This window comes from Anolis carolinensis, unplaced genomic scaffold (assembly GCF_035594765.1).
Source record: "Anolis carolinensis isolate JA03-04 unplaced genomic scaffold, rAnoCar3.1.pri scaffold_12, whole genome shotgun sequence".
NCBI lineage: Eukaryota > Metazoa > Chordata > Lepidosauria > Squamata > Dactyloidae > Anolis > Anolis carolinensis.
Genome location: NW_026943823.1, coordinates 11,206,385 through 11,229,455, shown reverse-complemented (window position 1 = coordinate 11,229,455; position 23,071 = coordinate 11,206,385). Strand labels below are relative to the sequence as shown.

The window sequence follows — 23,071 nt, the reverse complement described above, 5'->3', positions numbered from 1 at the left end:
GGACTGGATGCCCTTTCACACTATGCAATGACAGCACTATGAGTCTGCTTTAACTGGAAGGGCTACATCCAATGGAGTCCTGGGATTTTCCATTTAGGTAAGGGTTCTTAGTTTTCTTACCAAAGAGCCCTACTGCCCCACTAAACTACAAATCCCAGCATTTCATGGGATGCAGACATTTCATTTAAAGTGGAATCAGTGCCGAGACATTGCTTGAGGCTAGGAAATATACAGATAAACAATACAGATGAACAAAACATAGTGAGCAAAAGAGAATATTCATGTTCCTGCATTTTCAAAGTGAGCACACATACCGTGTTTCCCCGAAAATAAGACAGTGTCTTATATTTTTTACTCCCAAAGATGTGCTAGGTCTTATTTTCAGGGGATGTCTTATTTTTCCATGAAGAAGAATTCACACTTATTGTTGAACAAAAAAGTGAACATTTATTCTATACTGTACAATAGTTGTCATCACAAACCAACATAACCAAACCAGACAAACTGTGAATCCTATCAATAATTTCTTGTTACTACCATTACAGTAGAGTCTCACTTATCCAACACTCGCTTATCCAATGTTCTGGATTATCCAACGCATTTCTGTAGTCAACGTTTTCAATACATCATGATATTTTGGTGCTAAATTCGTAAATACAGTAATTACTACATAGCATTACTGTGTACTGAAATACTTTTTCTGTCAAATTTGTTGTATAACATGATGTTTTGGTGCTTAATTTGTAAAATCATAACCTAATTTGATGTTTAATAGGCTTTTCCTTAGTGCCACCTTATTATCCAACATATTCACTTATCCAACATTCTGCCGGCCCGTTTATGTTGGACAAGTGAGACTCTACTGTATTTCCATGTACAACACTCTATGGTACGTACATTTACTAATCCTGCATGCTCTGGTGTTCTGTTAGTTGGGCATGCTTCCAAACAAATACTTTGCTAGGTCTTACTTTCGGGGGAGGCCTTATATTTAGCAATTCAGTAAAACCTCTACTAGGTCTTATTTTTTGGGGATGTCTTATTTTCGGGGAAACAGGGTATAACCCAATCTATATACCACCTACTTGGATCAGTATTACTCAGTATTTTAATTGGCCTGACTAAATGGACAGTAAGCACACCTTTACACTTATACATGATATAAAACTATGTATTTTAGAAGATTTGGGGGAATGTGCTGATTTTTTTTTTAAAAAAAGAGAATACAAATGTGGAAAAGCTCTGAGTTCCTAAATATGATACACATACCCAGGAATTTGAAATATTTATCATTTCCTTGTTTATTCTCCCATCTGGAGAAAAGTTTATTTTGCACACAACTGAAAAAGCATTGATAAAAACTGCAATCAAATGCTTCTGCAAATCTCATCAAAGGAGTGAATGCCTTCTGATATTTCCGAATTCCAGATTGTTGATTGTAAATTAAGACATTTGTAAATTTTCTTCACAGCACTGAACCACAGCAGTTAAAGTAGTGTCACACTGCATTAATTCTACATTGTAAGTGCACCCCAAAGTGACCTACAAAACAACAAATATTTTAAAGGCAATAGAAATTAAATAGAAAGGAGCCAATAAAATCTTTCATGGAAAGTAAATAGGGGTAACATTATCGAAGGAGCTAGTGAGATAACCAAGTCCAACATTGCTTATAAAATGTATTAAACTGGTTATTTCCCTACAATGTGCCACAATTTTTTTTTTTTACTAAAAATGAAAAACAACGTGTCTAGAAATCCAAGAAGAGAAAGCATATTCTAGGATCACCACATCTGCCCAATCTGTAACTGAAGAAGAAAATACATTGATATTTAGCAAAACACCTGAGTGTCGCTTGCCTAAGTCAATCTATACAATGAATGTGACTGCCATAAATCAACAAATGATTTGAAGGGACACACACAACCCAGAGAACAACAAAGTGAGTCACTGATTAATTCAGAAAAATACTCCTGCCCTCTCTAATCAAGTTTAGGAAAGATAACCAACCATTCATTAAAAGTTTCAGCTAGGGATGACCTGACGAATCATTCTTGTGCACATCCATGTCTCACAATATATATATTAACATGTGCTTCACTATATACAGAGCTGGCTTACTACACTCAGGTCTCTATATCCATGGGTTCTGCATCCATGGATTCAACCAACTACAGCTCAAAAATATTAGGGGGGAGGTTACAAATAACAAAGCTTGATTTTGCTGTGTGTCAAGCATTACTCTGGTGTGTAGGCATGCCCTATAGCAGACTCCTGCCGCCTCACAGATCCCCAAGCATTAATTTGAATTACTTGTCATTTGATGCAAGGGAAACCATTTTTCTACACCATTTTATATAATGCTTTAGCGTCCATGCACGTTGGTATCTACGAGGAAGTCCTGGATCTAAACACCAGCAGGTACTAAGGGCCCACTGTATACAGGTATATTTTATGACATACAGTTTCAGAAAATGCCAAATAGGCATTACTCTGTTAATATCACACACAAACCACACCATGAAGTTGAAGACAAATGTAAATAGTACTTCCTCTCCTATTTGTTTACCACTTTTCTCACCCCTGGGGGGACTCAAAGTGGTTTACAACATAATAATGGCAAAATCCAATGTCTAACATACATGTAAACCAAAACAAACATCTAAACATATTTGGGGGGGGGGGGGGAGTGTGGCACAATTCTGGTAACTGATCAAGTTTCATGCTGGGGACCGCAGCATATTCTGTGTGTTTCAATGCCTTCCTAATAGAAGGTGTGCGGTCAATTACATATAGGATTGCATCAAAATGTAATAAACCCCACATTATCTCAGCCTTTTCCTAGATCTACATCTGGTTTGCATAACTGCAAGAATGTCCCACAAGGAGAGCTCATTCTCAGGAACTTATGAGCCAAGTTAGCGTGCTTTAATGCAGATGCTGTTCATGTGTTGATTGGTTTTGCCTGTTCTTTTATTTTGCTATTGAGGGTCCTTTTAAAATTCAATTTTCTCCACAATTACTTGCCTTGTAAAAAATAAACTGAAATACATAAATAAATAATTAGTAAGGCTGAATTTTCCTGGATGTTCTATGTTTCAACTCATAATCAAGACTCTTTCCTATCTGAGGGTTGTTGTATGTTTTCCGGGCTGTATGGCCATGTTCTAGAAGTATTCTCTCCTGACGTTTTGCCCACATCTATGGCAGGCATCCTCAGAGGTTGTGAGGACCTCTGAAGATGCCTGCCATAGATGTGGGCGAAACGTCAGGAGAGAATACATACAACAACCCTGTGATCCTGGCCATGAAAGCCTTCGACAACACATCATTGATATCTGTTTGCATTTTTCCACGCAGTCCAGAACTGGTTCTGTCTTCATCCAGAAATGCAAAATAGATATAATTATTTATAAACATGATTCCAGGTTTATTTCTGCCAGTGACTTCTAAGAGCTATTTCCAAATGACTTCTCTAATTCTTAGGTCCTTGGCATCAAACCAAGAGGAATACCCCCCAAAGCTTGACTGCAATTTACAGTGGGAAATGAGGAAAAATAATGGGGAACACATTAAGAAACGTGGAGTTTTTTAAAAGTATAATAACCCAACCAACCACCTGTTCACAGCTGTTCTTTAAATACAAAACAACCCAGTAATTTATAAAAAACATAGATTCAATTGAAAGTTTGATTGGCAATGGGAACCTCAAAAAGGTTAAAGCCCTAATTTGACTCAATTATTTTTTTTAATAGGGAAAAATGATGTGGCATTAAGCTCTTGTGCTGGAGCCATTTTACACAACAACTCAACTTTATCCTTCCAGAGCCAGATTTTCCTTACTAGTAACATCTTTAGATTATGTCCAATAAATTTAGGAGCAACTTAAAGATCAATTTCTTAAAGGCCAAGTGAACCAAAATAGGTTCCAATCCATATTTGCATTTAATAAGCCATTAGACTGCAATTATTAGTCAAAGTCGTACTCTTCTGCAAATACCAACTGCCAAGAGAATGGTCTGCATTTTATGGCTGGTTACTATTTACAATCAAGAGGTTCGACTACAATAGTATTAGTATTAGTTTATCTCACATCAGACAGTGTACACTGTCATTTACAGAATGAAAGACAACAAGTCCTTGCCCTGGAGAGCTTGCTATTTATCATATTACTTTTAAAAAGTAGCGAGAGGAGGATGAACACACTTGATAACAAGGAGATAATACAACTATGTATTATCTCCAAATCCTTGGGGTATATACTTTAAAATACACCCTGCTCCCGATGTATATTTGAAACCATAGATATTAGGGAATATTATATTTTTAATATACCTGAACTAGACATATATCAACAAACTGCATTGGAGGATCTCAATAGGGCCACTTCAGAGGGGGGTAATTTTTGGAGTGTTAAGTGGTTAAGTGAAACATGGTTCTCTGCTCACTCCAGGAAATACAATTGAAGACTATAGCTAAATCCTTGCCATCCCAGGGCAATTGTGTTTACTAGGCAACACATTGCAAACTCCTCCTTCTAGCTTCCTACCTCTCAGTCTGACCTACTGATCCTTCCATCTCTATGCTATATTAAATGTTTGTTCTGATCCCAGTGAAAGACACTGATCTGAAACATCATTTGTGTGCAACATCTGTGTAAATCTGGGAGTCCTAAGAGCTCCCGTGGCATGCAGTTTTTCCAAGCAATTAGATTGCATGATACTAAGAAGTCTGTACTTACATATATATAATGCTTGTGTTAACTGAAGCTAAATAATAAATTACAGATATCTCTATCTACAATAAACTCTTCAAGAATGTAATCCATTTGTTAAGTGTGTTTTCCTCCACCCAGGAATCCCAAATTTTTCATTTAAAATCCGGTCTGCAGAAAAAATAATAGCTGAAAACCAAGCATCTTGACCGTGGCAAGCTAACAACTTGCAAAACAAAGCAGGTGAAACGAGAGAAATGTATAAAGTTCATTTCAATTGTAAGCTTATGTACAATGATAAAAGAAATTTCCTTGGAGAAATCTCTAATGTCACTTTGATAGAATGGTATACTCAGCAGCTTTCAAAGGTGCATTTTTCTACTTCTCAACAGAACCAACACTTAGAAAAATGGCCCAGAATTTACACAAGACTACCAATCAAATTTCTGAATCCAGTACATTGCAGGGAGGAAAAAAACAGTACATTACCAGCTGGAGAGTTTAGAGCAACCCTTGACCTTGTAAATGGTATTTATCACTGACACCGTATGCACCGGGAAGATCTACTGTAGTTTGATTTCCTGATCAGTATGAAACTCATTAGGTGATCTCTAACTGTATCTATTCTGCATGTAAGAAGCATTGTGAATAACTAGGGTATTTATTCGCATTTTGCTTTTTTCCCCATCAGCACAACTTCTAAATAAATCAAGATCAGTTTGCCTATTCCAAAGCAAACCACAAAGTGTTAATTAAGAATAAATTCATTTCAAGAAGTCCAAAAAGAAGTAGCAAGCCAAGACTCCCAATTTGGGCAATACAAAACCCTTTCTTGGAGGAGAAGGAAAACAGGGAAAGGGAAGGATATCCATCTCCAAGACATCAATTATGAAAAACAATGTTTTATCATAACATCTAAATATAAACATTCTCTCAAACAAATTGCTTCACAGGAATCATGTATAAAATAGGACAAGAAGTGCCACATATGAACAACAGAACATTAATCTGAGTTTTAGTCATATGCTTTATCCCCTGAAGGCACCACTCAAGGCAACACAAATGGAGCTAAAATACACATGGAGCTAAAGGGTGGTTTCCTATCAAATTCTCAAGAACTACCACAGGTAAGACAAAGTGCTTCATCTATATATATAAAAGAGTGATGGCATCACGGCAATTCACAAAACAACAAAACTACAGGCCCCCCAACCTCGAAATTTGACAACACGACCCATCATCCATGCCTCTAGGTTGATACAACAAAAAGAAAAGAAAAATAAAGTCCTAATTAGAGGGAGAGCAACAATTGTTTTTATCCAATTGCTGCCAGTTTAGAGGGCTAATCTCTGCCCACTTGGTCTCCTAGCAACCGACTCAGCCAAGGGACAGCCAGGGTTCAGTTAGGGGATAGGCAGATTTAGGCCTCGCTTAGGCTTCTTCCACAGATTATCTAATTGGCACTACATTATATGGCAGTGTAGACTCAAGGACCTTCCACACAGCTATATTAACCATTTATAATCTTATATTATCTGCTTTGAACTGGATTATCTTGACTCCACACTGTCATATAATCCACTTCAGTGTGCATTTTATACAGCTGTGTAGAAGGGGCCTCATAGAAGGGGGCTTAATGTCAGGGGAAAACCTTTACCCTTTACCTTAACTTTCACCAATTCCTCAATACTTTATTTCCTATACCACCATCCTTTGCCACAGCAACGCGTGGCTGGGCACAGCTAGTAATAATAATAATAATTATTATTATTATTATTATTTTATTTCATATTTTCAACTGACTGAGTAGGCCTATCGGAAGAGATAGGTTTCTAGATGGTTTTTCAATTCCAACAGCTGATTTAGTTGTCATAGCTCTTCCAGCAGGTCGTTCCATAGCCTTGGGGCAGCCAATGAAAAGGCCCCTTGGGTGGCGGTAGCCAGTTAAGTTCTGGCTGGTTGGAGTAGATGCCCCACAGAGAACCTCAGGATTCGAGGTGGATTGTACAGAAGGCAAACCTAGACCCAAACCATGTAGGGCTTTAAAGGTCAAAACCAACACCTTATACTTTGCCAGGAAACTAATTGGTTGACAGTGGTTTCTGCTTAGAGATTCACAGAAGAAAATTAGGTGGACCTAAAAAACATTTCGTATTTATGATTCTTTTTTAAATGTACAAAGAGAAAGGGAGCTTACCTAAGTTTTCCCTTCCTAAGTGAAATCATGACTGAGCAGAGATCCTATTAATTACAAACTTCTCAGGTTATAGAAGACTATATCAGACTCTAGCTTCTTCATATTCACTTCTAATTAACTACGGAGGGGGTGGAGTGCCTAACACAATGAGGCAAGTCCTAGCCAGATACTATTTAAATTGGTTGAACCCATCTGGGAAAATATGAAGACTAAATATCAAGCAGTGCTGTTTATCAGTCAGTACAATATGTGCAGAATGACAATTTTTCCCAAAATGCAACTACCTTCCCATTTTTTGCACTTACAATTGCTTGAACAGTTTGATAGAACATAAGCAGCAGTGACATTTAAACAAAGGTGCTTTTTAAAAATATTAAATTGCAGCTTGCAATCCTAACCTGCATATGTATTTATCAGTGTCGATGCCTAAAAGAAATGAACACTGCTCATACATTTTAAAATGTATTTCAATAACTAATCAGAAACACATACTGCCATAAAACAGAGACAGAGATAGAGATATATTTGCCTTAAATGTAAAAGTAGAAATAGGAACTTAGAAAGGAATATGAATGCTAACAGGAAACACAAACACAGAGCTAAGTACACCTGCCAGCTTTTGCGTCACAACAGTCAGTTGGCAAGATTATAGAAACACACTGCTTGCCATATGTTGGGGAAGGGGGTTTGCAAGAGACTTCTTGGCCAGAAACAGGGGGTTCAATCAGCTGACTTCATCTCTAAATGGTTAAAATAACAAACCAAGATGGGTCTGAAGAATGCTATTCTGAGTTCTGATCCATGATTGTCTCTCTGCTTTGGCTACAAATCTCCAAACCAAAAGCAACGAACTAGGGTGAAGTAAAAATACTCCTTATCCACAGCAGCTGAGTGCAACACCTACCTTTTGCTTGTGAGGAAAGTTTGAGAACGTTTTGGATATCTACTTGCTGTACACTCACTCAAGTCAAAGGGGAATAGCTAGAAGGCTACGTGGCATTTAGACAGAGCAGCACCAGGAGGGAGGGGTGTAGAAGAGAGAGGGAAGCAGAGAAGAGAAAGATAGCAGCAACCTCCTCCTGTCCACTTACTAATAAATAGGAGCAGTGACCAAAACAAAAAAAACTATGTCCAGAGCTTTCTTTCAAAAAGGAACAGGAATAGAAGAGCCACTTTCCTAAAAGGACACCCTGGAGCACACAGGAGGGAGGGAAGGAGAAGGGGATATTCCTGGGAATCTATTTTTTTTTCTAGAGAAGGCTTCCGGCTACATGAAAAGGATACACATTGACATGGCAGGAATGTGTAAAGTCGGCTTCAACTCATGAACTCCTGATCTGAGCTCTTTTGTAATCTTCTTCTCAGGCATTTCATACACCCACAAATCAGAACATATTTCCCTCCACAAGCCATATTTCATTCCTTTTGCCCACCTGCATTTTCAGGTATAACTTCCCCTTATCAAGCACATTTGATCCTATCCACCAGTCATAAAACTACATATGTATATTTACCAACACAATCCCAAGCAATCCAGCTCTGTTTCCACCATCTAGGTCAATTCTATCAATTAAGCAGACCCACTGGTTCCTTCAATTCCAAGATCTTCTCTTCAACCTTCTTTTTCCTTATCACCTAAAGCTCCATGATTTCTCTTCCCATTACCCCAAACTTCCCCACTGATATATCCAGTTTTCTAAATTCCTTTGCAAGTATATAGAAAGCCACCATTATCAACTCATTTCTTCAAATATGTCTTTCCCACTATAGTCACTCCCCATTAGATTATTCAATTGTTCATACCAGTGGCTCCCATTCCTCACAATATGGTCCAGTTCTCACACGTCTTCCTGAATCCTCTTCCCTTATCTAACCCCCCAAAAAACAAATGGCAGCAGATGGGAGACAGAGGCTGGAAAAAGGAAAGCAATGGGAAAGCAAAGATCTTTTTTTAGGAACCAGAGGGTAACATTTAGGGTGCAAAGGAAACTAGATAAACCCTGGGAATACAAGAGTGGATTCAGAGTATAGATGTCACTGCAATGCAAATGCTAGTATTTCTTATTTTGTTACTTTTCCTGAAAGCTGCTTGTGAGGACTGATAAGGAACTGGAATGTGGGTGGGTGGGAATGACAAAGAGATCAGCTGTAAAGTGGGGGGATTAAGGGGGTGGGGGAGTGGAAAAGAAGTGGGTTTAGGCAAGGGTGGGTTTAAGAAATGAAGGACTAAAGGTAGAAGGATGTAGGGAGAAAATGGGGGGGGGGGGGTTGATACTGTCTCACCATCCCTCCTAATCCATCCCCTGCCATTTCCAACAGCCCCAAAACTACTCCCCAAAACCCCTTTATCCAAAGGAGTGAGACAACAGAGTAAGGGGCAAAGCCCCTCTTCTCCAGAAGGGTGGTGGGGAGAAGATAGAGAGTTAATCCTGTCTCCCATCTATTCTCCTGACAATTCTCGCAGCCACAAAACTATCCTTCCGTCCATTTTATATTTTAACAGGGGGCTAATGGTGAGGAGGTGGATTTAGAGTGTGAAACTAAATAAAAAGGGTTTAGCCTGTTCTCTAAAGAGCAGGCTAAACCCTTTTTATTCAGGTAGGCTTTTAAAGATGAAGGTGTTTAAGTTCATCAGGAGCTGCTGTGATTTTATATGCTTTTAATGATGATTAATACTGTTTTAGTACTTGTATATTTGTATATTTTAAGTTGCATTGCAATGCTTTTAGTTGTGAGCCTCTTCCATATGGATAAAAAGCAGGATGTAATTAAACATAATAAACATAATAATAAACATAATAATAAACATAATAATATTAATAATAATAATAATAATAATAATAATAATAATAATAATAATAATAATATAAAGCCAGGCATCCTATCCATAAGCCTTGTGTCTCAATTCAGACCCACTCTCCTGAGGCCCTTTCCACACCACTGTATAAAATCCACATTGAACTGGATTATATAGCAGTGTGGACTCAAGATAATCCAGTTCTGTTCTAACTAAACAGAACAACCACAACTTTCTAGGTGTTTCTGTATCCCAACTCCCATCAGCTCTAATCATGAGAAGGAATATAAGAGTTGTAGTCCAGCATCTGGAGGAGGGCTACATGAAATGACACGGGGGCCCTTCCTCACAGCCATATAACCCAGAATATCAAGGCAGATAATCCATAATATCTGCTTCGAACTAGAATATATGACAGTGTGGACTCTGATAACTCTGGTTATGTCCCAGATGATCTGCTGAAATCTTCCGGGGTTCTCCAGAGGTTTCTGGTGACAATGCCATCATTCTATTGATGGCTCTATACAGACCCTTTATCTCAGGGCTGATCTGGAGTGATAAATTCTGGATTGGCTACAGGATGGTTTTGACCACTGCTACAGAGGCAGGAGGGAGTTCTGGTGATGACAAACCCAGTTCAACCCACTGGACATCCACCTTTGCCATCACTTTTTTTTTCACTGCAGTGTCCAGCATGATATAGCTAGAGTGATATCAGCTGGGGTCCAGAATGGTGTGGCAAGGGGGAGAAGGAATTGGCTATCCTTTCCCACTTCCTTTCTGCAATCACGGACAAGATTCACTAGTCTAAGGGCAATGGATACTTGCCATGTAGTGCCCATTGTGGCTACTGCAATGACAAGAGCAGGAGGGGAATGGTAACTGTCTGAGTCCAAGTAATATGCCATGGTCATGTAAATAATTGCGACCAGTTTCATCTCAGAACCAGCACAACTCCTTACACATGTTCAAATTGCAGTCTGCTCTCGGTTCATGAGAATTTGGAGGAACCTGCAACTTCAAGGCTGCATTAACTCAGGTCAGCTCCATGAATCATATTACTGCCTGTGAGCTGACTTGCCCTCCTTTCAATGTATGGCTGTGTGGAAGGGCCCTGAGTCCATGCTGCCATATAATCCAGTTCAGTGTTGATTTTATACAACTGTGTGGAAGGGGCCTTAGACCAGTTCAAAAGGGGCCTTAGACCGCAGTTCAAAATAGATATGATATTGTGGGTTATTCTGCCTTGATATTCTGGGTTATCTGCCTGTGTGGGACCTGAGTCCACACTGCCATATAATCTAGCTCAGTGTGGATTGTATATAGCTGTGAGGAAAAGCCAAGTCCACACTGCCATATAATCTGGCTCAGTGTGGATTGTAGACATCTTTCCACCATGTCTCTTTTACCATCAGATGGGAGTACTCCCCCCCCCCCCCCCAGGTCTAACTGCCATTCTTGACCAGAATGATGAAGGCGGGGCCAGGAAGACATCTTTCCACCATGTCTCCTGTATCAATTTAATGATATAATAATATATAATAATATTATACTATACTAATATTATAATATATTGTATATACATGTAATATTAATATTATGATGTAATACAATGTAATAATAATTATAATTCACTATTATAATTGTATATTTTATATTACATGCAATATTACTAATAATATTGCAATATAGTCGTATAATATAATATATTGTATACATGTATACATGTAATATTAATATTATGATGTAATACAATGTAATAGTAATTATAAATCACTATTATAATTGTATATTTATATTACATGCAATATTACTAATAATATTACAATATAGTCATATAATATAATATATTGTATGTATATATACTTGTAAACCGCCCTGAGACCCCTTCGGGGTGAGAAGGGTGGGATATAAATGTCGCTAATAAATAAATAATATACAGCTGTGTGGAAGGGCTCTGAGTCCACACCGCCATATAATCCAGTTCAGTGTGGATTTTACACAGCTATGTGGAAGGGGCCTCAGATAAACCGGTTCAAAGCAGATATTGTACATTATTTTTGCCTTGATATTCTGTGTTAAATACCTGGGTGGAATGGCCCTGAATCCACACTGCCATATAATCCGGTTCAATGTGAATTTTACACAGCTATGTGGAAGGGGCCTGAGAGAAGCCTGTTAAAGCAGATATTGTGGGTTATTCTGATTTGATATTATGGGTTATATGCCTGTGTGGAAGGGCCCTGAGTCCACACTGCCATATAATCCAGCTTAGTAAGGATTTTACACAGCTATATGGAAGGGGCCTCAGATAACTAGTTCAAAGCAGATATTGTGGGTTATTCTGACTTGGCATTCTGGGTTATATGCCTGTGCTGAAGGGCCCTGAGTCCACACTGCCATATATATAATCCATCTCAGTGTGGCTTGTATACAGCTGTGTGGAAGGGCCCTGAGTCCACACTGCCATATAATCCAGCTCAGTGTGTATTGTATACAGCAGCAGCAAAGACAACAATAACAGTCACCCTCTTAATCCGCAATCGAGCCAGGCCCCTCTGCAGGCCTCCACTCAACCCCACCCAGGAGGAGGAGGAGGCCTGGGAGACCCCCTAAGGGAAGCCCACCAAGTCACCAAGGGAAAGGGCGAAAGACCTGCGCACCCACCGCGTGAGCAGAAACTGGAGCAGGAGCCCCGGAGGCGAAACCGCTTCAGCGCCGCCAAGCTTCGCCTTCACCACCGCCGCCGCAGGAACAGATCCAGTCAGACGGCTCCGCCATGATGGAATGCGGGGCCGTCGCGCATGCGCACTGCTGCTGCGGCCCGCTCCAGGAAATGAGAGAGGGAGCGAGCGATGCGGCCGGGCGCAGCAACCCAACAGTGCAGTCTCCTCTCCCCTTTCCAGCATTGGAGTTTGTCGGCTGGCATTCCTGTCGAAACCCGCTCGGGAGGGCGGGGTTTCGGAAAATGTTACATTGTAATGTAATAATACTAATATATTATATACCATACTAATAATGTTGTAATATAATATATTATCTATACTACAACTTATGCTATAGTACAATATGTTATATAATACTAATAGTATAATATACTGGTAGTGCATTATATATATTATGGTTTGCTAATACCGTGTTTCCCCGAAAATAAGACAGTGTCTTATATTATTTTTTGCTCCGAAAGATGTGCTAGGTCTTATTGTCAGGGGATGTCTTATTTTCCATGAAGAAGAATTCACATTTATTGTTGAACAAAAAAATGAACATTTATTATATACTGTACAGTAGTTGTAATCACAAACCAACATAACCAAACCAGACAAACTTTGACTCCTGTCAAGAATTTCTTGTTACTACCATTATTTCCAAGTTCAACTGGTATGTACATTTACCAATCTTGCATGCTCTGGTGTTTTGTTTGGCAGGCGCCGGGCATGTTTCCAAACAAAAACTTCGCTAGGTCTTACTTTCAGGGGAGGCCTTATATTTAGTAATTCAGCAAAACCTCTGCTAGGTCTTATTTTTTGGGGATGTTTTATTTTCGGGGAAACAGGGTATAGTACAGTATAATAATATAATAATTGTATATTATATATTGCATGTAATATTACTAATAATATTGCAGTACAGTGGCATAGTACAATGTAGTAATATATAATACGAATATTGTGCTAGGCTAATATATATTGTATATGCATATAATATTTATAATCATATTATGTTATGGTTGAGCCTTCTGGCTCCGATACTAGGAGACGAGGTCGTAAGACTTCTCGAGAGTCAGACTCTTTTGAGGAGCGTGAAAGGAAGCGGCTCCGGGACTTATTTGCAGAACCAACTGACGAAGACTCCTTTGAGGGTTTTACCGAGGGAATGGAGGAAGAGATGGTTAGCTCAGAGGAGGATGACATGGAATGGACTCGTGTGAGGGAGGATTTGGGTGTTCCTGGTAATGATAGCATGGGAAGCGACTGGCGGGTTGCAGGATCAGACCCGTGGACGGGCTGGAGGGATGGAACGGGATCCACAGCTGGGGATGCTGTGGGGCGTAGTCAAAGGTGTGTTAGTTCTGATGAGGAGGATGATGAGGAGGCACCTGGAATTAGGATAGCAGCTGACAGCGATGAGGAGTTATGAACTGGCATAAAATGGGGTTTAGAATCAATGGCTAATTGCGTTGGGCAAGGTAATCTGGACGAATGCTTGGGCTCTTGTTGGGGAACTTCCTGAAGACGGGTGTGATTCGTTTGCTGTATACGTAAGTTACCAAGGACACTGGGCATAGACGGCGGGAGGAACTGTGTGGGCTTTTCCTGTGCAACTTGTGTTTAAACTTGATAGCTTGGACCTCCATCGTCTTTTTGACGGACATTATTGCCAACTCTGGATTGACGCTGGACTGACTGACTGACTACGACTCTGGACTAACCCTTCTGTGGCTATCGGTGGAACTTGTGGAACCTAGACGTCCGCATTTGGCTTTCGACCTCGGACGGGATTGGGACCCCGCTGACCGTCGTTACCCTGATTGAAGTGCCTGGACCTGGTTTTCGCCCGTTGCACGGAGGAGCAACAGCCCGAGTTACTTCTGTAGCTCTTGAGTAGCAGAGGGGAATCTGCTGCTGGGTTTTGTGTTCATTTTGACCTTTTGTTAACCAGTTTTTGTTTGTTTTATTGCCAGGCTGAAGTAAGCACCTTTGTTTTAATCCGGATTAAACTTCTGTTTAATCCGGTTTATTCTTTTGAACTATCTAGACTCAAACGAAGTTATTTTTGTTATTTTTCACAGTGAAGACAAGTGTTTGCCTAGTCCTTTGTTTCCTACGGGCAATTTTTAGTTCTGTAACCTCAATAAACTGTGGAGCGTTCTGTCTTTGACATATTATAATATAATACTAATAATAATACAATATGTAAATAATAAATAACAATGAGTATATTTAGTTATTTATTTATATCTTGCTTTATCTCTCCATACCGAGACTCAAAGCGACTCACATTCATAAACATTACAACTTAAAATATATAATAATAAAACAGCATATCATTATATATTATTATATATTATCTGTAGTAATTATATTTAATATATTAGTGTTACTATATTACAGTATTATTATATATCATTACATTGTATTATTATTAGTACTATATTGTATTACGTTATAATGTTATCAATATTATATATGTATATACAATATATTATTTGCATAGCACAATATTAGTATTATATATTACTATATTGTACTATACCACTATGCTGCAATATTATCAGTAATATTACATGAAATATAATGTACAATTATTATATTATATATTATTATATTTTACTAATTAGCATGCCACAATATATGCTCCTACTTCTCAGTTCAAGTTATAGTACTGTTTTAAATCTATTTATAGGCCCATCATCAATTTGAAACGGCATTATATGGTCAATGTAGATTCAAATAACACAGTTCAGTGCATGGGAGTTGTAGTTTGCAAGGTCTTTCACTTCTGCCAAAGAGTGCTGATACCTTGCCAAGCAACAACTCGTAATGATTCCTTAGCTTTAAGCCATAGCCATTAAAGAGGTCTCAAATTGGATTAACTCTACAGTATAAATGCATCTGAAGCTAACAGAGTTCATTGGGATGTTACCTTCAATTCAGAAGAGTTTTGGCCATAGTTCCCCAAATCCGCCCTGAGTCCCCTTGGGGAGATTGGGCGGAATATAAATAAATTATTATTATTTTATTGTATGACACAGCAAACAAGATAGACATGCTGGATTTCATATCACAAAATCACAAGTCGAACACTTCCCAAGCGTTTAGGACTGTGTGATGTATTTTCGGATGATGCGCGCAGATCCCAGTCGGGTGGCCTTTTGCAGTTGACAGATCGTAATTTTGTCAATGTCTATTGTTTCCAAATGCTGGCTGAGATCTTTTGGCATGGCACCCAATGTGCCAGTCACCACCAGGACCACCTGCAGTGGTTTCTGCCAGAGTCTTTGAAGTTCAATCTTGAGGTCCTGATAGCGGCTGAGTTTTTCCTGTTGTTTTTCATCAGTGCGACTGTCACCTGGGATGGCGACATCAATGAGCCAAACTTTCTTCTTTTCCACAACTGGTGTGTTGTGGTGTCTGGTGTGTTGTGTTCCAGAACTTTGTCAGTCTGGATTCGGAAGTCCCACAGTATCTTTGCATGCTCATTTTCCATCAGCTCAGCGGTTTAATCTGCTGCACCATCAAGGGCTTTCTTTATTACTATTATTAGCCCACAGTTATAAAATAACCCAACAAATAAGTATTTAGGAGTCCGAAAGCACAGAGTGCCACAATTTTGCTGAATGCTACTATGGGAGTTTCTTAGGAACTCTATGTACACTTGCCTTCAAATGTTGTGTGCTTTGAGATTAGATGAATGAGAAGCTTGTGGTTCCAGAGAAATCCTTAGAAAGATGTAAGGAGCTGATAAATGCGCTCAAAGATGCTCCGAGTTCTTCTTTTCCTTGGAATTGTTTAATTTGCTCTGCATGTTCTACTGTCTTTGCACAGCTACAAAATTATTATCAGGAACCCGGGCCTTCAATATTTTGAAAAGCAAAGAGAGACGAGGAAGGTCCAGTCATAAACCGGCTCACGAACAGGATGTGTTTGTTGAACAGGAACAAAAGCTTGGTTAATCATTTTACCTTGGAGAAAATTCCTGGAATCTCCTAACTCTGCTGGGCTTCTAATCCCTGCAGACAGAGGTCTGCACTTAAAGCGTCTCATTTTCAAGGCAATTCAGTGTCGAGGGCAAGATTCAGATCTTCCTTTTAGATGTAATCTCTGTCTTTTTGACAGAGAAAATTTCATTGAGTAAAAAAGGAATTACTAGTGCATGGAGTGCCTTAACATTGGATTCTTTTTCTAGTGCTCCTGACACGCATTCCTAAGAGCCTTTTTCTTTTTACAAAGTATAAGGATTGAATGAAAAGTAATGCCTCCACCCTTGTTACTTGGGTTTGGATGGGAATATTTTAATAAATCAAACACAGAAATAATCCTTAGAATGTGCTCTTTAACTACCACTATTCACTTTTCCACATAATCACCAGATAATTGGGTACATTTCTGCCAACGATGAACGAGTTTTCTGAAGCTGTCACCGAAAGAAGTCGACACTGTTTCCGCAACCGGCGTCTCACAGGACCCATCGTGCACAGATCTTCCGATAGCCAAGCAAAGCAATAATGTGACCCACACGTTCTTGTGAAATGCCGATTATGCTTGAAATTTCTTTCTGAGTGATACAACCATCATCCTGAATCAATCTGTCAATGTTTTGCTTGTGAAACTCGGTGGTTGCTGTCACAGGATGTCCAACTCTTTGTCACACAAGTCAGATGTTCCCACCTCAACATCTTTAAACTTACTCGCCCAACAACTCACCGTACTCACATTAACAATCACCATAAACACTTTGTATTCTCTGATGAATCTCCTTTGGGGTGACACGTTCTGCTGTCAAGGATTCAGTGACTGCATGTTGCTTAAGTCGCATTGACCGACCGTCTGTGCAGGGTTCCATATTTCGCATTTTAACAACACAACCGTTCAATGCTAAGGCTTCCCGCCAAATGGAACTGTAGAGGAGAGTCTACTGAACAAGCCCGGACCTGCCACAGACCAGGACTGCCATCTGTTGAGGAGTTATGAAGGTGGAGGCATTACTTTTCATTCAATCCTCGTACTTGAAGATCTGGTTAAATTAGAATAGCTACAAACAATAAAGGGGACCAATGAGGGGAAATCAATTAAGGAGGAAAGGACTGTCCAAGGCTCCCACGCATTGAAGGAAGAGGAACTGACATGGGGCAATTCAAGGAAGATCGTCAAGGAGCAATAAAAAGACTATTCATCATCAAAACTTTAGATCGCCCAGAAGTAAAGCAAGCCAAGCTGACAAAGAGTCCATTCGCAATTAATATTAGAAAGGGGTTGTTTTTCTGAATGGCTTGTACTTATAGGTAAACACAGTAGACGGAACCTGCCAACAGGAAAGCCAAAACAATGACATGTTAAGTGCAATTTGGAACCCATAGGGTGCATCAACTCTGCCCAATTAATGCAGTCTGACATAGAATCAGGGAATTGAAAGAGGCCACATGGTTATCTAGCTTTCCCCTGGCCTGCAGGAAAAGCACAAAGCACCCCTGACAGATGAACATCCAGCCTCTGTTTAAAAGCCCCCAAAGAAGGAGCTTCCACTGGACTCTGAGGCAGAGAGTTCCACTGTTGAACTGAACGGCCAGGAATTTTTTTCCTGATGTTCAAGTGGAAGCTCCTTTCCTGTCATTTGAACCCATTGCTCCGAATCCTAGGTTAATGCGATGGAAGTTGCAGTTTTACAAAGGCTTATTCTGTCCAAGAGTACCAATGCCACAACAAACCCATGCCACATTCCCTTGAATGCACGAGCACCTCCCTTTTCCTTGTGGGACGATACATCATTCTTGCCAAATCTCAAATGAACTCCTGGAGGCAGCTTATAAAATGAGCCCAAAGGCTACAAGTGGTCCTACCTGTTTCACATCAGCACCAATCTTTCTCTTTATCCATTAAGAAAGTCCTTTATGGCTCCTATACATGAAGGAGGTAACCGGCACAACATCTGGAAGATGGATCATTCCAAGTGGCATCTGTTTTATTGCTCTGGAATGCCTTTAATAATATGTAACGGCCTTTAAGTGGACATGTTGCAAATGGTTTTTTAAATAGCACTGCAATGCTGAACTGTTTCACTTGGAACCTGAACAACTTTGGTTTTTGGAGGCTGATAAAATGAGATAGGTTGCTTCTGATCTCCACATTTTCTTATGACCTTCAAGTGAGATGGCTTCAAAGTCTGAAAAATTTGGGAAACAAAGCACTCCTTGGCTTCAGAAGGATAGGTAAAGGTAAAGGTTTCTCCCTGACATCAAGTCCAGTCGTGCCCAACTCTGGGGGTTGGTGCTCATCTCCATTTCTAAGATGAAGAGCCGGCGTTGTCCGTAGACACCTCCAAGGTTATGTGGCTGGCATGACTGCCAGAGCATTACCTAGCTTCTGCCAACCTAGAAGTTCGAAAACATGCAAATATGAGTAGATCAATAGGTACCGCTTCAACGGGAAGGTAATGGCACTCCATGCAGTCATGCCGGCCATATGACCTTGGAGGTGTCTCCGGACAACGCTGGCTCTTTGGCTTAGAAATGGAAATGAGCACCAACCCCGAATCGGACACGACTAGACTTCTGTCAGGGGAAAACCTTTACCTTTTATGGAAGGGGCCCCAGTGGCAACGCTGTCGTTAGGAAATCCACCCTGCAGGCTTTCATTTGTGGCCACTTGAAGTATCCCACCTCTGTATTACCTGGTTTTTGACATCTTCACGATCGGGTCATTCGTCGGGATGAGATGAACTGCAGTAAAAAAGAAGGCAGGGGTGGGATGGGTGGGTTGAGAAAAATGCAAAGCCTGGCCTTTTGTCCTGACATCATTCAACAAGGTTTGCTAATCCCTGGCTTTTAATAAAAGGTTACACTGTAGAAATTTTAAAGCCTTTTCCTGATAGAAAAAATTGCTCATAATTCCTGTGCTATATTGGAGAACCTGTTATAAAATGAACACTGGCCTTTTGTGTACTTAGGGAAGGGGGAGGAGGAGAAGGAGGGGGGAAGTCGCCTCTTATCTTGCCAACATTGGCTTCTATTGTTCAGATACAATATCCTTGGCATCTTATGGATACCTCTGGAGAAATGGCTCATAACAGGTTAAGGCATACAGGAAAATCATTGCAGTTTATCATTTACAAACAGGTGGCATCCAGTGGAGAAGTGGAGCAGACAGGTACCAAGTACCAACGTGAAGGCTGAGTTAATATTTGGGGTCATTCCCTTTGTTCCTGCCGAATAAAAGCAAGAAACAATGCCCTTGCTTTGAGGTGGCTTTATATTGTCTCTCCATCTGCTTAACTACATGACGCAACTGGGAATCCCATTCTGAAGGGGGAATACCTCCTGGTTTTATTTTAATTTGGTTTCTGTAATGTTGCTATGCAGCGAAAATTTGACTTGATTGATTCCTATTTGGCTGATACTCTGTCAGGGAAGATGGATTGTTGTGAAACTGTAATGCCTCCTATTATGAATCAGTTTGGCTGCTGCTGTAGTGCTTCCACATTGTTGTCTTCTAAGTAGTGGGAGCTATAGCTATTTGTGGAAATGGGAACTTATCTGTGCATAGATGTGGCAATTTGTGTAACAAAGGGCCGGGCTGTGGCGCAGCTGGTAATAGCCAGCTGCAATAAATCACTACTGACCGAGAGGTCATGAGTTCGAAGCCAGCCCATGTCGGATTGAGCGCCCGACCATTAAAGAAATAGCCCAGCTTGTTGTTGACATAAGCAACCCGAAAGACAGTTGCATCTGTCAAGTAGGAAATTTAAGTACCGCTTATGCGGGGAGGCTAATTTAACTAATTTACAACACCATAAAAATCATCCAGCAGCATGTAGAAAGGAATGAGGAAGTAATCCAGCAAGGACTCAGTGTCACAGTGGATGATGAAGCAGCAGCTCCCCCTGTGGCTGGAATCGAGCACACCCTCATGAAGCCGGAAGTTGGAACATGTTAAATTGCCTCTGTGTCTTCGTCTCTGTCTTTGTATCAGTCATATGGCATTGAATGTTTGCCTTGTGACCTGCTCCGAGTCCCCTTCGGGGTGAGAAGGGCGGAATATAAATACTCTAAATAAAATAAATAAATAACAATAAGAAGAAACAATGATCTTCTTTTAACACTTTCCAACAGACTTCATGTGCAACTATATTTGGGAGACGTTCAAACATGTTTCGCTTGAATTGAGTAATAGATCGAAAAGGTCAAATGACACTTTAAAATCTTCATCTGACACTGTAAACACAGAGGTAGGATTACTTTATCTGAAACACATCTAGCTTCTAATGACGGCTAATCTAATTACATCTAAAATCTCCTCTTACATGCCAGCTAACGACTGTGGCTAAATGCAGATTTTGTGGCTTTCGATAAACCAGAGTCTTCTCCTTCTAGTTTTCCGATGAAAAATTCTGGAAATTCAAATGTTTGCTCAAGAAAAGAAGGGGAATTTTTCACAAGGGACTGTGACGTTGTGACCAATCTAAACTAAATATATTACTCAACCAGCCGGTTTTGATTTTTATCTCAATCTAACTAGATGGTTTTGTTTGCTTTTGGGATATCCTTCGGAGAGAGCCGGCCCATGTTGGATCTCCAACGGGAATAAGATGTTTCCTCCTCGTTTTCAAAGGTGTTGTTCAACCCGGCACAGCCATTGGTCCAAAATATCCCCGGTTCACCAATACGGCTTCTCCAAATACTGTGCATTAACGGAGTTACCACTCAAGGAGAGAGTGCCACGTAGTAAATTATAAGGGACTGCCTTAGCTGTCTGGTGCCATCTAGCTACACAGATGAGTATTGGGCTGCTTCTGCTTCTCGGAAACCTAACTAAAACAACCCAGTTTTTCATATGGCTTCCCAGAATCATCTGGTCCACCGACTAGACTCCTATCCAACAGATGGACTAAAACCCAGGCCTAAGAGCTATTCCAGAGCACAATCCTCTTCCGCTTGGGCCACTTAATTTATGCCTAGTCTTTTCTTGCTTTGTGCTGTCATCTTGTAACAGATGTTTCAGAAAAAAAAGGGATTAAGGTTCTAGTTTTGCAACTTGGAAATCACACGTTCACCACAGATTGTGTGCCACTCGCTATGGGTTCGTTTGGATTATATGGCAGTGTAAACTCATACAATCCAGTTCAAAGCAGATCATGTGGATTTTCTATGTTGATAATCTTGATTATATGGCAGAGTAGATCCAGCTATAACCCAGTATCTGCTTTGAACCGTATCATACGAGTCTGCACTGCCATATAATCCAATTCAAAGCAGATAATATGGGATGAGAAACTGGATTATATGGCAGTGTAGATGTCACCTTAATTGCTATGTCTCAATGCTACAGAATCCTGGGAGTTGTAGTATAAGAAGGTCTTAAGCTTTTTCTATGAAAGAGTGCTAATGTATTGTCAAATTACAATCTCCATGATTCCCTAGCATTGAGCCATGACAGTTAAAGTGGTGTCAAGCTGCATTCATTCTACAGTGTAAAATGATGCAGAAAAGGGCAATGTTTTCTTCCTTTCCCAAGTAACAACTTATAACATACTAATAAGTATATATAGGTGTCTGTTTAAAAGAAAGAAAGAGATAAGTTAATATGTGTTTTGGGAAGGAACAACATGTTACCTTGGAGTATTTTGATGTGGGGCGGGTTGCCATTTTGAAAGGCCATTTTATCTTTTAGGTGGATTTGTAAAAAATGCTTTTGCAACCCAAGAAGTTGATGCATTTGACAAAATATGTCCTCTCTAGGAATTTTCTAGGTTCCCCATGTATGTTACTGTTGGGAATTAACATAGGCCCCTTCTACACTGCCATATAATCCACACTATCTACTTTGAACTGAATTATATGAGGGCCCTTCTTCACATGCCTACAAATCCAGAAGAAACCAGGATAAAAGGGAAGCGGTGGCTAAATGACATTTAGGGAAAGTGCAGGAGGAATCAGGTCAACAGCTGAAAAGCACGTGTTTAAAAGGTGTGCTTAGAACCCGATTCCAGACAAAAATAGTGCACCTTCGCATGACTATATATGACTATACATCCCTTGGATGTGATCACTGGCTCCTCCATTTTTCACCCAGTTGATCATCAAAGAGAAAATACAACGACTTTAGCAGTGGCTGGGTCTGCAAGATTAGTAAAATATACTGTGATTTCAGAAGGAAAGGAGAGGAAGGGAGGGAGGGGAGGAAAAAATATAGGAAGATTTGGAAGGTGAATGTTAAGGAAAGGGGAGTACCTTTTTGATTATTGCTATTATAAAATTCAATTAAAAGGGGAAAAAAATAAAAAAGACGGTATCCCTTCTGATAAACTGCTGGATGCTGGGAACCAGAGTGCAAAGTTAAGAATCTATAATGTGAGGAGGAAGGGGAGTTTCAAGAGAAGGCTCTTATGGTGACATTGCCTTGTTCTTTTTGATGGATTTTATCACAGTTTCACACTGTTAAATTCCCATTTACACCTTCCTTTGTCCCTCTGCCAGCTCTTCCATCTTTTCCCTCGTACCTTGGAAAACCTATTATGGATTAAAAATGGACTGCCTGGGAAGCGCCTTCTCAGTAACAGCATGTTAAAAGCCTCATCCGAAACCACCTGTAAAGAGAACCTATTCAAATGGCTTGTTAATTATAATTGTATCTCATCATGTGAAAGT

At 39.9% G+C, this 23,071-nt stretch overlaps 1 protein-coding gene across 2 annotated transcripts in view; it reads right to left on the bottom strand.

Moving 5' to 3' along the window:
- fndc3a (fibronectin type III domain containing 3A) overlaps nucleotides 1-12,529 on the bottom strand; it is a 55,191-nt gene extending 42,662 nt beyond the window's left edge. The window contains exon 1 of one of the 2 annotated variants that reach the window (XM_003223389.4): nucleotides 12,376-12,529. The gene's annotated coding sequence lies outside the window, so the exon portion shown is untranslated. The remainder of the gene's footprint in view (nucleotides 1-12,375) is intronic. The other variant, XM_062963662.1, reaches the window with a different exon arrangement.
- Nucleotides 12,530-23,071: the final 10,542 nt, after the last annotated feature.